Consider the following 16,516-nt stretch of genomic DNA (forward strand, 5'->3'; position numbering starts at 1 on the left):
CCCTTCAGGGTGGGGGTCCCCACTGGGGTGCCTGGCCAGTCTGGGTGAGGGCCTGAGGGCTGTTTTCAGGCTGACTGGTGACTGAAGCTCCCAACTGCTCCTTTTTTTCTTTTTTTTTTATTCTGGGCAAGTTTTAGCTCTGGCTCCAGCTCTTGGCCTCTGCTCCTGAAAGCAGGTATCTGGTTTGTTTCGGTTCTATAATTGAAACACTGTATAACTCCAGCTCTGAGATCCCAGCCTCGCTGAAAGCAGGTTTCTGGGGTTTTGTTTAGCTTCTATATTTGTTACAATGTTTCTTAAACTGCAGCTCAGAGGCCAGCAAAGCAGGCGGGGAACATTGGTTTCCTCCGTCACTGAAGCAAGCAAGCCTCATGTTAGTTTCAAGCTGCCTGGCTGCCGGCCGCCATCTTGGCTGGCAGTTAATTTGCATATCTCGCTGATTAGCCAATGGGAAGGGTAGAGGTCGTACGCCAATTACTATGTTTCTCTTTTATTAGATAGGATAGTGTATTGATTTTTTTTTGATTTTTTTTTTAGAGGGAAAGAAGAAGGCAGAGGGAGAGAGAGAGAAACATCGATGTGAGAGCACAATATCCATTGGCCGCCTCCTGCACTTCTCCTGCCAGGATTCTCAAGCAGCATCCCTCCTGGGTCTGTTCCCTGGAATCCAACTGGCAACCTCCTGGTGCATGGGAAGAAGCCCAGCCAACTGAGCTACACCAGCCAGGCTCAACACATCTTTTTATGGTGGTGTCAGCTCCTAAAGACACCATCTAGACCAGCTGTGGGCAAACTACAGCCCGCGGGCCGGATCCGGCCCGTTTGAAATGAATAAAACAAAACAAAACAAAAAAGACCATACCCTTTTATGTAATGATGTTTACTTTGAATTTATATTAGTTCACACAAACACTCCATCCATGCTTTTGTTCCGGCCCTCCGGTCCAGTTTAAGAACCCATTGTGGCCCTCGAGTCAAAAAGTTTGCCCACCCCTGACCTAGACACACAAGAAATCCTATCTAATAAAGAGGGGATATGCTAATTGACCCTCATGCCATCACAAAGATGGCAGCGCCTACAGCCAATAAGGAGGGGATATGCTAATTGACTGCCACACCCTCAAAGATGGAGGCACCCACAGCCACAAGATGGGCAGCAGGGGAGGGCAGTTGTGGGCGACCAAGCCTGTAGGGAAGGGCAGTTGGGGGCGACCAGGCCAGCAGGGGAGTGGTTAGGGGGTGATCAGGTTGGCAGGCAGGCAAGTGGTTGAGAGCCAGCAGTCCTGGATTGTGAGAAGGATGTTTAGGCCCAATCCCTAAACCGGCAGTTGGACATCCCCCGAGGGGTCCCAGATTGGAGAGTGTACAGACTGGGCTGAGGGGCCCCCCATCCAGTGTATGAATTTCGTGCACCGGGCCTCTAGTTATAAAATAAAAGGAAATGCAATTGAACTAGAGAAGTCTTAAAAATAAAAGATTGTGGGTCTGGGTAGAGAGTTCATAAGAGATTTAAAACCTGCTAGAGAAAAGTTTGAAAGGAAAGTCAAAGTAGAAATGAAAGTTTGTTCCTAACAAGGTTAATAAGTTTTATTAACAAAACCTAACAGTGATGGAAAAGGTGATGAAAAGACACTTCAAAAGCATAAAATATTGAGAATCAGTGAGAAAAGCTACATAATATCAGGGGAGAAAGCATGTATGACAAGAACACAGAAGAGCTTTGCAACAATGTGCTATGTAGTTTCAGCTATATGCAATAATTTGAAAATAGAATATTTTTAAATGCTCTGTATTAGATTTGGAAGCTAAAATTAAGTATTACAGGTCATCCTTTTCTATTGAATTCATAGATGTATGTTTGTGACTGGCACCACACTGGAAACTGAGATACATAAAAAGAAGAATTATACATTGTTAAGAACTTATATATTGTTGGCTCAAGAGAGAGACTGATATGAAAACAAATAAAAATAATAAAGGCAGATAAAAATCACATGGGCTAACAAATGAAATTCATTCAGCAGTTTTTGAGGTGAACTGACATGCCCAAATGTAAGAGCCCTGGGTCATCATTTCAACTCAGTGAATAAACTGAAAGGTGAGGAATGGCAAGTTCCCAGATGGCTTTAGTTTGGTTTGGCTCTGAAGCACAAATACTGTACTCTTAAAGAGAAAATGATATTTCAGCATTTATGTTCAAATGGAAAAAAAAAAAAAGAATTGTAAATCTTTGAAGAGGAAGTTGATTTTCACCAAGCTTTTAGCCTCAGTTTCAAAGGGCAAAAATAAATCCATTTCTGTTTAGATAACACTTATTAATATTTCAATTTCCAGCAAATCACAACAAATCTATGTTTTTTAAAGTTTCTCTTAAGTTTTTCTCCTTAAAAAATTATTTAATAAAATAGCTGTTTCCTAAGCAAGTTACTGAAATATAGTAACCATAGCACATAAATTTTTGTACTCAATCTCTTTTGAGCTGCCAAGTTCAATTTTATAAATTATCCAAGTTTTCTGAAGTGTACACTGGAAGATATTTCCTAAAAAAGTTTGAAGTGTATATATATTATTATTAAAGTTTATCAATAAGTGTCTTGTTCTGTAATGTATCAAGATGATATAATTCTTCATAAAGAAGTACACAGGTTCATAAAATAATTTCACAGACTTATATATAAGAATATACTTAATTAGATACATATTTTAATTTAGAAGTCTACTTTTTAATAAAAGGTAAATAACTTTTTTCACTGCAGCTTACATTCTAATTTTGTATGTACATATATTTTAAAGATTTAGATAGTTTTAATTAATTCATATTTTTCTTTTTGTTGGTTTAAGTAAGCCATTATGATAGCAAATAAAAAAGACTCTTGTATTTATAAAATATGTACAAATGTACTGAACTAAAGAGATACAGTTGAATGATTAATTATCTCATATGACAGTCAAAAACTTACAATCTTTAATGTCATAACTGTACTAATATTTTCTACTGAACTGTCATAGAAAAATGCAACACATAATCAATAAACATGCCCAGAAAAGGCACTGAAAGTCAAAAGAATCTTTCATTACTTAAAGCTAAGGGTCTTGTGATGAGGATTGATAATTTTAAGATGATATTCATCCATCCTTCTTTGAGCATCTGTAGTTTCGATTCACTAAGGTGATTAACAAGTACTGTATCAAAGCATTTCCTTATGGAGCGGGACAAAGTTGGTATCTGCTTTATGTCCAAGACAATGAATGAGGTTGATGCCAAAAAAAAAAAAAAAACAGAAACAAAAAACCCCCACCAACTACACAGAATTATCAAAGCAAGGTTTTGGCTACTCATACTTCAACACTTATTGCCTTTCTATGCTTAAATGTATGCTACAGTAGAGGCCAACCATTTCCTACCTTTATTGCACAGTCAAACTAGGTCAGAGAAAAGCTAAAACAACTATAAGAAATTTCATACACTCCAAGTTTATTATATAACCAAAACTGTGCTTGATATTTTCCTCACAGCAAACCAGTGAAAACAGCACATTTTTATAAAGAACAGAGGATTTAAATAAGTTGCAGAATCTTACCACATAGATGAACAAGAAATCGGGATTGTAAATTTGAAAGTTATCCTGGCCCTTTTCCTCCCAACTCCACCCTCCCAACATACACACATACAAATCATTAGCTAATAGTTTATCCAGATAAATCTATCTCTCTTAAATGTAAATATTCTTATTTAAAATTTAAACAATTCATACACTGTTACAAGAAAAATTTACAAAACTGCCATAAATAAGGAAAAAATGGCTAGAATAAAATTCACTAGAAAGAAAGGTTGTCACAAAGCATTTAGAATATTAATCAACATTATAGCATGCACTATCACCAACATATAAAACTAACTGAATGTAGCAATTGCTGTTGTAATGGAAGACCAAAAATTTAAACATTAAGAATGGTTGTGTAGGCTGCAGTAGGTGAGAAACACACAACAGGAAAAAGAAACACAGGAAACTGGTAGAAGAAAGGAAACAGTGAAACAATTTCAGAAATAAAACCTTAAACTGAAGAAACAGAAAGGAGATTAGATCCTAACGAAACCATATATACATATATATGAGATAGACAAAGTGATGAATATCAAGAACAGGAAGAGATGATTCATTGTATATATAATTGAAATTCCTGAAGAAGAAAATAAAACTATGAGACAAAACAAAAAAATTTAATATGTAATTGAAGAAAATGTTCTGGAATAGAAAAACCATGACCTCTTCATATATTGAAAGATCACATTGTGTACCAAGGAAACCTTATTCATAGCAATAAGACATTTCTTCATAAAGTTATTGAACTTCAAATTTAAAAAGCCGAGCAAAAAAGATTGTCACAAATGAAAAAGATACAGACTTTCAGCACAACATTCCACATAAACCTTATTCACAGTTCCTCAAGCTTTCCTTCAGTATAAATATTAAAGACAAATGTTTTTGAACCTGAACAATAAATATATTTTAAGTGAAAAAAATGAAGTATAGAATAAATAGGGGACAGATAAAATATATATCTGTATTTTTATTTTCTTGTGTTAAAAAAAACACACACAACAACAACACTGGAAGCATACACAAAAAGCCAAAAAGAAAAAAGAAAAAAGGAGGGTTAATCATTAGAATAGTGGACAAGGACAGAAATGGAATAGAAAAATCCAAATGGAACCATTTTTGATTCATATGATTTTTGAGTCATATGAATTATTTATTGAAAATTTTAATCTAAATTTTAAGATTAAGAGAGATTACCATAATAATTTTCATATATATATATGTATATATAATACTATGAATTTAAGAACTTTGAAAGATAAGTACACAGACATTTCAATTTATGCACAATTTTTTAAAAAATGCATTCTGTGTACAAGAAACTATAGAAAAGATGAGTCTAAACAAGTTCAGCAATTCTTTATGTCCAGGTTTGTCAGAGAAATCTGTATGCTAGGTAAGCAATAAGTAGTTTATATTTAACAGCATTTGCCAAATGTATCCAAATTTACTAAAAGCACCTATCAATATGTTAAGGAGCAAAGCTCGAGAAATTCTACCTGTATATTAAAATGTTATGCTAATAAAATGTTCAACCAGGCAGTAACTTTGAAATGATAAAATTTTTGTGGTTATTTATTTAAATTGAAGGTTAAATATTGTGGTATTCCTTTAACATAACCTCATAGAACTTTATAATCTGTCCAACAAAAACAAGGGCTCATTCTTAAAGTTCTGGTTTAGGAATAAGTTGTTTTTCACATTGTGTCTGGATTTCCCCCTTGACAACCTGTTATCACTTCCTAGAAACAAGGTCCAGTGGTCCAGAGAAGGTAGGATTCATTTTTTGTTAAGGCAGCTATTTTCAACCCATGTGCCATAAATTTTTTTAAAATGCAATACCTGACTATTTAGTCAGGGCCACTGACCTCTTTTCTCTTAGACTCTCAAATACAAAAATGACAACAGCCAATACAACAGTAACCCTCCAATGCGAATGAATCAAAATCATACCTATTTAGTCAGATCAGAATTTTGGTAATTAGTTTGCATGTGCCATGAGATAAAGAAGCTTGAAAATCACTGGGTTAAAATAATCAGGAAAAGATTATTAGCAAAAATGTAAATCAGATCTTGAAGTAATATAATGAATACAAGTTTTGAAAATATCATCCCCAGCAAAACTATGGGGACTCTCAGAAGCACAGCTCTGACTTAACTAAGGAATACAGTCACACAATGGGTTTCTTTCTGGAATCTCTATTAAGAATTCTGTTATCAATTTTTCTTTCGTTGAGTCAGTGCCACACTGTCTCACTTATTAGAGCTTCATATTAAGTTCTGACATTAGCTGTGGCAAGACCTCACCTCCTGCTCCTTTTTAGAAGTCTCCTAGCTGCTCTTGGATATTTACTCTACAACATAAATATTATCAAATTCCATGGCTTTTTTCCCAACTATTCAGCTGAGTAACTTTTAACCAAAATTTTTCTGGGACTTATAGACTATTTTTTAAGGGCCTGCCTTTAGTAATAATCAATTATGTAATGTATTATGGCATGGTGAAAAGAGTTGTGGACCTTCCCAGCCTTTGCATTTTTTACTCTGGTGAAATTTGCATTTTTTACTCTGGTGAAATTGGGTGAAGAGTCTTTTAAATTCTCTGAACCTCTGATTTTTTATTTTTACATTTGTGTTAAACTTTGGTTATTTTTTTATTTATCTAATATGTGAAAAGCATTGTGGAAAGATAATACAAAAACATAATGGAAGCACTTCTATATTTCAGAAACATGTAATTCAGTAAAGAACCAAAGTATAAATAAGAATACACTTAAATTCTAATATAGAGACTAAATGACCACAAAAATTTATATAATTTCAGAAGATATGACAATTACCTCCCATGTGAGTAATGTAAAGAATGAGTATTATAATCTCAAATCAGTATTTATAATTACAGTAGTTATGGATAAATCCTTATTCATTTATAGGTAAATGTCCTTTGCATCTAAATCCATAGGAAACTGACTTTCCAATCTCAGGCAGTAATTCACCACCAAAGAAAAGTATACAATTCTGTTGTCAGAAAGCCCTAATTAATTGGCCAGCCCAGTGACATCCATCATTTAGTCTACTTTCAGGATTGCTGCTCTGAGTGTAATTGTACGGACATGTCCAATTTTGAAGTTAAATAAATGATCATGGAATAAACTGACATTGTTCCCAGAATTATTTGAATTTGATGCTTACACTGATTAAATTAATGATTCCTTTGGCACAATCAACAAAATTATTATTCTTGAATTCCAATCTGTTCAAAATAACTAGTTTTAGTTGCAAAGGTTCTACCACTTTTGTTTTTTCAAAAGATTAACAGTCAATTAGATGCTGATGCTGACTAACCAGTATAAAATGTGGATTGTAGGTTTTAACTTATACCTTATCTAACGGGAGAGCCTGCTGTGTTGTCCTAGGCACTCTGGCCAAGGGAGGTGTCAAATATTTGTCTGTCACCTAATGCTGGGCTCAAAAGTTACTAAGTACTTCTTGGATTTCTGAGCAAGGTTACTTAGAGAGGGCCTATTATGGATTGTTAATTCTCTAAGAAAACATTATAAAGTAGCTTTTAATTGGCCTCATGCAATGGTAAAGAGATTAACCAGAGGGGGTTCTATTTAGACAGAAAGGAATTAAACCTGGAAACATCCTGCAACAATTTGTGTAAGATTCTAATTATATGTTTTAAATACACACAGAATAAGAACACCATTTCCTTTTTTTTTTTTTTTTTTTTTTTTGTCTCTTCAGTACTCCGTTTAGTAAATATAATTTGATGACCATGAAACTTTAAGCCTTGGATTACATCATAGCTTTAAATAAACTAACATTCATTCATTCATTATTCTTCTTAACAAAGATTTAAGTTTTAGCTCCATGCCAAGCCCTAGAAATATAAAGTTGTATAAGATAAGATTGTCCCCCTTACAAATATTAGTCAAGTAGACTTGTATCAGTCAAGTAGAAAAACACACAAACAATATAAGTAGAATATTTGGTAGGTTTTTTAAAATCTGTGGAATCACTCAAGTGGCAGAGCAAAGCACAAATTAAAGTGAGATGACAAAGGTGGGAGAACAATGGATAGTACAAAGTAAAGATTATGAAATCCCAGAAGAAGGCAATAGCAATGAATCAGAAGATACCACCTGAAAGTAATAATGATAGTGATAATAATGGCAATAAGAGCTAGTATTGAGTACTCACTCTTTGACAAATGGCATTCTAGGAAATTTCCACATAATACATTTAATGGTCAGAACAACCCCAAGGCCTTCATTCAATTATTCCCATTTTACAGATGAGAAAACCAAGATACTGAGCAATCAGGCATCTTCCCCAAGGTCACTCCAATTATAAGTGAAGGACCTATTGAGCTGGAACTCAAACTCAAAGAAGGACTCCAGAGTCTTTCATAACTAGCAAATCATGAAAAATAAAGAATAAGAAGGGTCCAGATTTATCTGAAATGATTGCATGGGCAGCATGCTCCTATTAAAAATAAATATTAGAGTGGAAAGATCGTTGGAAGTGGGGGAGAGAATTAAATTTACTTCTGCTTATGTTGAATTTGAGAGTCTTATAGGAGACCTAAGTAGAGTAAGCTGCTGTTAAAAACAGAAATGTGGACCTGGGAGTTAAAAATTAGAGATAAGTATTTGGAGGGCATTCGATTGAAGTCATTAACTCACCCACAAATGAGTAGAATCAGGAAAGATCCCAGAATAGAGCTATGGAGTAGAACATTATTGAATGTGTAGGCAGAGAAAGGTGAGCCAGCGAAGTATTCTGAATCTAAATGTCCAAAGAAGAAAGAAAAGAGATTTCAAATGGTCAGGGGAGGGGATTCAAAGTAGTATCAATATTAAGTATAGGTTAAGTAAAATAAGGAATGAAAAGTAATGATTCAATATGGTATTTAACAAATCTTGATAAGAGCAATTTCAAGGAAAATATAAGGAGAAAATTCAGATTTTAGTTGGTTAGTCATCCTAAATATATGAGTAAACAACTGAATGCTTAAAATGGTACAGGTGGCAAGCTAATTGCTTTACATGATGATGAAGAGGTAAAAAAAAAATGAATATAGCAAGTTAAATGATCTTCTCAGTGTTCTACTTCAAGTACACAATCCTTCTCATGGATTTCTATGCTCATCTTTGTTACTTCTGTCAGGACTTTGTACCTGTTCTGAATCAAAATGTGTTTTGTAACTAAGGTTCTATATAGAATTATAGAAAGCAGTTAAACAATCAGAAGAGGTGATACTGTTAAAAAAAAAAAAAAAAGCAAGAACAACAAAATGTTAAACTCATGAAAAAATGTAACTAGGAAAAGCTAGTAAGACAATCGTTTAAAAACACTGAATTCATTCAAACCAGATCATTTGTTTCTATTTAGGCTCTAAGCCACAAGGAATCACTGAATGAAGAGATAAGGAAACCAAGGTCTTTGGAGCTAAAATAATCTGCCAAAAATCAGATAGCTAGTAGTGGTGGAATACAAACCAGAACATGTTTCCTGATTACAATCTTGGTGTTCTTTTGGCTACCCTATACTGTGTCCTTACAGACTTTATTGTCTAACTTAAACTCCTACCTGAAAACTTTTATACCTATACTTAAACTAGAGGCCTGGTGCACGACATTTGTGCACTGCGGGGGTGGGGGGGTGCCCCCTAGCCCAGCCTGCTCCCTTTTGCAGTCTGGGAGCCCTTGGGGGATGTCCGACTGACGGCTTAGTCCAGCTCCCTGTTAGTGCTGCCACGGAGGTGTGCTGCTGTGCTCGCCAGCCATCAGGCTGGCTTGTGGCTGAACGGTGCTCCCCTTGTGGGAGCGCACTGACCATGAGGGAGCAGCTCCTGCACTGCGCATCTGCCCCTTGGTGATCAGTGCACGTCATAGTGACTGGTTGTTCCACTGTTTGATCAATTTGCATATTACCTTTTTATTATATAGGATGAGTCAGCTAACTATATTAAGTACTCATACATAGATTGATGAATAAGTTGACATGTTGACTGTGTACATGACTGAATATATTACGGAACAATTGTAACTCTTTCATTATTATTCTTGTGTCTGGTAGGTAAAACAAACTTTTAATTAATAAAAAGATTAGCTTTCAAAGAGGATCTCTATTCCCAAGAATTGTGCAAAAAGATAAATCATCATTACCAATTACCATTCGTTTTTGGCTTCTTGGCATAGTAAGTATCTTCTATAAAGAGCTAAAGCAAGCCTGCAAAAGAATGATTCTCACGAGGAGGGGAGTCTCCTTCCTCGCCAATGGAAACATGTCTATGTACTAGTACAGGCCTTCATACACTATGCCCAGTCCAAGCGCTTTTTAAAGTCTCTAAAAAAAGAGGGTGCCACAAACTTAGTAAAATTAGTATTTTCTTATAACATTTGCATCCAAAGGAAGAAAACCAGGGGAAAGTATCCAAAACTAAAAACCTTTAGGTTCTTGAAAATGTGCTATTACAGGGTGGGGCAAAAGTAGGTTTATAGTTGTGAGTAAACAAAATACAGTTTAATCTTGTATTATTATTTGTTATTAATTGTATTATTCTCCATACTAACAACTATAAGCCTATTTTTGTCCCACCTTTTATATAATAAAGCCTATAACAGAAAATCACTATGTTCGTTAGTCAAAAAAAATCAGCAGATATTTTTGTACTGTGCATTTGTCTGTATGTATATTCTATTTCAACTAAATGCTTCCTTTTTAAAAACAGGAATAAGAAAGAACCCTTATAATTGCTATGACCAAAATCTGTATTTTAAGCCTTTTTATAAACCATGAAATAAACCATGAACTAAAATTGTTTTTCATTCCTTAAATACGAGAAAATTTTTAAATAAAAAAATAAATAAATAACTGGGTAGGCATACTTTTGTTTTATTATCGTAACAAAAGTGTTATAAATAATTTTTATATCTTTTTATTAATTTTAGAGAGAGAGAAAGGGAGAGGAGGAGAGAGAGAAAAATATTCATGAGAGAGAAACATAGATCAGCTACTTTCTGCACTCCCCTTACTGGGGATCTAGCCTGCAACCCTGGCATGTGCCCTGACCAGGAATCAAACCAATAACCTCTTGGTTCATGGGTTGTTGCTCAACCACTGAGCCACACCGGTTGGGCTAGAAGTACTTTATTTAGGTTTTAAAATAATGGAACTTTTTGAGAATATAGTCACTGTTGCTCCTATAAAACCTCTTAGGTTGACAATGAGCTTAAAGCATGTAGACACAAATCACTTCTGAAGATTAAGTTGAGCAGTTAGTAAAATTAATTGTCAGGAGTGAGAGGAATCTGAAATATAAGGAAGCCTGCATTAAGATCAATTATAAAAATGCCCACGTAGGTAAAACTTACAAAGGCCAGGGCTTGAGCTTATCATCAGCAAGGATCTATGTTGGAATTTGGGAGTTAGAATTTCTCAGTGAACCCATAATTTCAAACTGTCAAATGGGAAATTTTTACTACAAAATAAGTTCTTTTAGAGAAGAGACTATGAATTACAATGTCTTTTTATATTATTACTTTCACCTCTTTCTATGCAGCAAGCACTCAAGGGTGTTTGTTGACAAAATAATTAGTGAAGTCTCTCTTTGGCAAAAACTTGGCCTAGAAATGTTTTGTTTCTCCCTTTAGAAATTCTAATGAGATGTATTCCTAATATACTCATTTAAATAATAAGGAGGACCACAAGTTACTAGAGAAATAAAGGTCAGCTTCACTTAATCTTACCCAACTGAGTTTAGGGACAATATTCCAACAGGTCTCTTTTTGTCCACTTTATTTTCACTGCTTTATCTTTCAAGATAAAAGGAATGAGGAGAGATCAACTGAGAGAAATGAAAACTGTCAGTGTGGAGAGGTATATGTGTGTGATATATGTAAACAACCCAGCCAACCCAATCAGATTTAGAGACCTGGGTACCCAGCAGTGCTGTTCCCTAGAATAAAGTCCTACACTTTTCCAGATATTTCTCTGGAGACTTCAGAGTCCCATCCCCACCCGAACCTCTTATAGACTTTACTTTTATTCCCAAAGTGTCCACTTCCTTATTTCAGTGTCCTATGATATCATAATGCCTTATTCACTTCCGCTTATCATCCGCCCCTCAGAGAATAACCAGTATTTTCCACTGGGATATAGTATAGCCTTTTAAATAGAAAAGATGTTTACTTTTCAAATATGTTGTAAATATATCTCCATGTGAAACGAATCATATAAAATAAATGATCAGCTAAAAATTCTTCTCAGGGCTGAAGTGCAAAAGATCTAGTTTTCTTTAACCTAAAAATATGTAGTAGTTGAATTCCACAGAGAGATTTGGCAGTGTTGTGATATGTTTCTAACCAGGGCCTAATTTCTTGCCATTACCAGTGGTTTATGGTCAAAGAATTATAGTCAGCACATTGTAAAAGACATTCGGAGAGTGGCTTACTCAGTGCCAAACTGGAATTGAAATTTCATTCCTGGTAGCCTATCTACACACATCCCCAAAGGCACCCTAGATCTAATACTGTGATAAACACAAACAAAGGAGCAACCAGAGTAGAAAATCAATCTATATCGGTGGTTTGTTTTTAAGCTGGCTCTGCCCTTCACTTGAGTGAAAAAACCAACATGCAATCAGGGTGAGTGTTGCCCAAAGAAGGAAGTAAATTTTAAGATTTCTTACATTGCAATGAACTAAAGAATGTAGCATTTGCAAACCACTTTTGAAGCCTATAATTTCTGTTAGAATGATTCAGGGTGATGAGCTTTTCAGACAACTGGGACTTAACATTACACCAGGATTCAGCTTTTCCTTCTAGTTTCTCAAGGCCTCTGAAGGCTAGCCTGCTTGCTACACTGTGGTTGGAGGTTAACTGTTCATGGCTTTCTTTTTAAAGAACTTATGGCACAGGAGCCAATTAGGAGCCAGGCACTGTGTTAGACCTCAGGAATGCAAAAATTAATAAATCATGGTTTTTGACCCTCAGACATTTATTGCCAGTTTAGAAGATAATTGATAAAAAGATCCTTCAAGTGTGATAAGTGTGGTAATACAAAGAAAACCAGGGTGCTATGAGGAGTAAGAAATAAAAGGATGCAAAACCCAACCACCATGGACTCAGAGAAGGATTCCTAGAAAAAATGAGTCTTGAAGAATAAGGCAGAATCTCACACAGTAAATATTCAATAACTAGTACCTACTATTGTTACTATTATTACCATTCATATGCATAAAAGATAGTTATAAATTTCTAGTTCTAACTGGTAGTTCATTGCACATGAAAGATGAATACTTACTGGGCACACATTATTTTTATTTTTTATTTTTTTATTTTATTTTTTTTTAGAAATTAGTTAATGGAAAGTGCAGAGCAGCAGGTCAGATAAACTTTATCATGACCATCAGTGTTCTCATGCAGCTGCCAGTATCGCAGTGAAGCATTGTTTTATATGTGATCTGTAGCAATAATCCTAAAAAACTAACTGAATTATGATCATCATGTTGCAAAGAAGTAATGCCTTTGGCTGGATCACTCTAGAGTTAACCTTGTCCCTGGCATATGGACTTCCTACTTCCAGTTTGGATCCCATTATATAAAAGTGTGTCAAGCACAAATGAAAAAGGAACTAGAGTCATAATTCAGAGTGTTAGACCAGGGATCAGCAAACTATGGCTTATGGACCAAATCCAACCAGTTGCCTATTTTTGTAAATAAAGTTTTATTGAAACAGACACACCCATTGTGGGCTGCTTTCACACTAGAAAGGCAGAACTGAGTAGTTATGACCCCCAAAGCCTTCATTATCTGACTCCTTAAAGAGAAAGTTTTCTGAACCCTGTATTAGACTAGTAAAGCAATTCACAGTAGGTTACACATTGCAATCATTGCTTCCCCACACCCAAGGAGGGAAATCATCACTAATAGTTTCATCTCTAACTATCCAAGTGTAAGGAGCTAATTTCAAATAATTACTCATTTGAGTCATTTTACATTCTCACTGCATTGAGTTGTTTAGATGTTATAATAATTCTTTACCTGTTCTTATATATTTGCTTATCAATTGATTATTCATAAGCTACCTGCAATAAAGTACAATATAATTTTAAAGCCTATTTTTTATAAAAACGTTACAACCTTTTATTGCCCAATTCAATTTAATTTTGCCTTAAATATGACTCTTATTGACACCTTAGGGAAGACTGCTTAGAAAAATTTTTGTCACTAATTCTACCTCATATGAATCCTGACCAATTAAGTATAAATGAAAAAGAAATTACTGGTAATTTACAGTCCTGGTCTAGAGTTTTTATAGATTAGCAGATCTAAGTTGATGAGTACTAACTGCCTGTGTATCTTCAGCCAGATGGGAGGGAGTGTAGAGGATGAGGGAGTGGACTCTGTGTGTAAAATTTGAAGATCCTTTTGATCATCCCAATAAATCTGGTACCCATCTGACACAATATGTAGTTATTAGAATGTTATAGGCTATATTCCCTGTGTTGTACTTTACATTCCCATGACTATTCGGTACCAACAAGATTTATTGAGATGATCACTTAGTAAGATATATAATGTCTAACCACTGAGGTGTAACACCTGAAACTAATATAATATTATATGTTAAGTGTAATTGAAAAATAAAAAAAATTATTTAAAAGAAGATTCTTTTGATTGTGGAGCACAACACAATGACACTGGAATAGATGAAAGGCAGAACTCTGTTACTTACGGAGCCACAGTATAGGTGGGGCCACACACCACACGGAGGGCACCAGCAATTGGAAACTGTAGTGAGGCAGCACATGTATGGAAAGTGGGGTGGGTTATGTTTTCCTGGCTCCTGTGTATTGGCTAATTTGAATGATTGTACCCATTCCAAAAGGCTCTGGCCTTAATTGCCTAATACTTGGTCCTGGAATGATCAGGGCTGGTACATAGCAGCCAAGAGTATGAGAGCCCAAAAAGTAAAGTGTTGGGAATGGATTTAATTAGCTGCTTCAGAATGACAACTAACCGGCCTCTAGTCAGGACTTTAAACCTGGGTCAAGACAACTTTTAAAACACATTACACTCTGGAGTCCAAGTGCTTGGATTCAAATCTGGCTACAATACTTGCTAATGATTTAACCTTGGGCAAGTATGTCAACCACTTTAAAGCTCAGCTCCCAGATCTTTAAAATAAAAATAAAAAGAATACTTATCTTTCAGGGGCTGTTGCATGATGAAATAAGAGGTCCATATCAAGTGTTGGGCACAGCATGCATTATTTTTGGGGCCAATCTGTGCTTGATACAGATTCCTATGGTCTTTTATCCCAGAAAATACTATTACACAAAATGGACTACCATACATATTTCTTAATTATTTTTTTACTTATGCCTCTTTAAATATAGAAAATCAAATATATACTCTCTGCAATATCTAAACTAATTTTTCTTTTAACAGCTTGTCTGTTAAAAATATTCTAATGATGTACTGTTCATCACTAAATTGGTTGTACAGTCAATATAAATCAGTAGATTATAATTTTGAAAATTACAAATAAAATTGCTTTTTATTGATCTTTTGAAAAGTAAAGAGCATCATATAATTTTAGTTTTCAATAGCCACAGTAACCTACAGCTTAACAATGGCTTATGCCATCTTTTTAAACTTAAAATAAAGATCTATTGATTTGTTCACTTGCTTTTTAATATAATAAAATAAAGACTCTAACTGCAAATAGGTTTCATCTGAAGATTCTGAATAAGACTTTTAGCTAAACACTTGCAGATATGATCAATTTTTTTAGTACTTTCTAAATATGTAATGTTTTTAGTTGCCATACTAACACATAATTTATATTTATTTATAGAACATTAAATATTTTGAGAGAAATAAAACCTAGAGTTATAAGTGTTATGAGAAATTGGAAAAAATATGGAATGATATGGAATTTTTGTATCTGCTATTCCCTTGTTAACATAAATAACTAAAGTTATTATTTAAATAATTAAGTGAGATGTTTATGTTGATATGTAGTTCTCAATCTAAGATCATTCAATGTATAATTTAATATATATAATAGAATATTAGATGTGTGCAGTATAATCCTATATAATAAAGATGTAATATGCAAATTAACCCTCATGCCCTCACAAAGATGGCTGCCCACAACCAGGCCGGCAGGGGGGTTAATGAGGGATGACCAAATGACTGAGCAGCAGGCTGCATGGGGTGACCAGGCTGGCAAGGGGGTCAGAAGGGGTGACCAGGTTGGCAAAGGGGGGGCAGTGAGGGGTGATGAGGCCAGCGGGCAGCAGGGGGGGCAGTTGGAGGCAACCAGGCCAGCAGGCGAGGGCAGTTGGGGGTGACCAGGCAGGCAGACAGGTGAGCTATTGGAGCCAGAAGTCCAGGATTGTGAAAGGGCAGTTGGACATCCCCCAAGGGGTCCCGGATTGGAAGGTGCAGGCTGGGCTGAGGGAACTCCTCCCCCGACCCCCCGCACAAATTTTGTGCACTGGGCCTCTAGTTATGTATATAAAACACATAAACAAATCATGCAACACAAAAGCAGAGTATAGAATCACCCAAAACTGAACACAGCAATGAATATTACTGTTGATAAACCTATAGCCCTGGAAGTCAGCATATAGCTAGAGATTTGAGGCATTATATAATTCAGAGAGGGATGAGATGACATTGATTCTACAGGACCAGGGAAACATAAATCTTCCCTTAGTAATGAGTTGCCTAAAAATCAGGGTCTAGTCAACCATCCCAATTCCTTATCTCTTTTAGACGAGATCCTGGGTATTTGTAGAAATGGATTAATTGTCTAAGAAAATTCATGAGAGTTTTTATTTTCTCTTACAATTTCATCAGAAAATAAACACTTGTAGGAAGGAGATTTAC

Source organism: Myotis myotis, unplaced genomic scaffold (assembly GCF_014108235.1).
Source record: "Myotis myotis isolate mMyoMyo1 unplaced genomic scaffold, mMyoMyo1.p scaffold_m19_p_3, whole genome shotgun sequence".
NCBI lineage: Eukaryota > Metazoa > Chordata > Mammalia > Chiroptera > Vespertilionidae > Myotis > Myotis myotis.